Genomic DNA, 1144 nt, shown 5'->3' on the forward strand with positions numbered 1-1144 from the left:
GGCCGGGAAGGGCCCGGGGACACGGCTGGGCTTTTCGGGGGCGCGGGCAGGTGAGAAGACGCCTGGCGAGAATCTGGCTCTCGCGGGAGGGTCTGCCCGTGCGTAGGGTGGAGGCTGAGAGTCTGCGACGAGGAAGGCAGAACGGGGTAGCGCCCGGGTCCGCAGACCTCTGGTTAACTGTGGGTGTTTCCTCAGGGGGCTGCTCGAGGAGGGGCGGGCAGCCCCGGGCGGAATTCTGCCCCAAGAGCTGGAGTCCCAAGCTTGGATCCAAGACGACTCGGGCGAGGCAGAGCTGCGCGACTAAGGATGCAGGAGCTGTCCGCCCTCGGGTGCTGATCAGGGCCGGTGGGAGCTGTCCCCCAAAGGGTGCTGATCGCGTTGGCCGAGCTTGCTCCCCAAAACATGCGGACGGAGCTGGAGCAGCTGTTTCCCCGACGGGTGCGGGTCCGACCCGGAGGAGTGAGCTCCAAGGGTGCTGACCGGGGCTGGACAGGGACGTCTGCCTAGACTGACCGTCTGGCAATCAGAGGACGATGACTGGGGCTGAAACTGAACTTTCAGTATAGACCACGCAGCCTGGACAGAGGTCACGATGGGTTCGCAGCCCTGAGTCCGTGTTCATTCCACTGGAAAAAACTGTTTCTTGAGCACCAGCTGTGTTACTAGGGGCTCTGTCTAGGATACTGCTATGCTCTGGTTTGACGTGGAGCTCCGTGGAGAGAGCAATGGTTGAAATGGAGCTCAGGGAGTTGCCCGTGGGCGTTTGGCGGGGGAGATCAGGGCTGAGTAGGGCCGATAAGGACAAGTTAGAGGGGCAGAACTAGGGATACTAGTGGAGGAGATTTGGCTATAGAAGGAGGCTAGCATTTCAACAAGAGCGCAAAGAAATCATTCTTTGTTTCTCATGATGAAAATTAGATACTCTGATTTTTTCTTTATGTCTCTGTTCTGTGGAAAATCATTTCTGAGGAAAGGGTGAGGCACTTGAGTGATGAATGCCTGGAGATACAGGACAGGGAGAGCTCGTGCAAGTCAGGAAGGACAGTATCATTCTTTGGGTGGCCATCATTCCAGCTCACAGAGAACGCCTATGGCCAGGGGCTGGTTGATCTTGCCCTCTTTAGTGCCCCACTCACTATATATA

The sequence above is a fragment of the Carlito syrichta genome, unplaced genomic scaffold (assembly GCF_000164805.1).
Source record: "Carlito syrichta isolate Samal-C Ts95f unplaced genomic scaffold, Tarsius_syrichta-2.0.1 Scaffold113497, whole genome shotgun sequence".
NCBI lineage: Eukaryota > Metazoa > Chordata > Mammalia > Primates > Tarsiidae > Carlito > Carlito syrichta.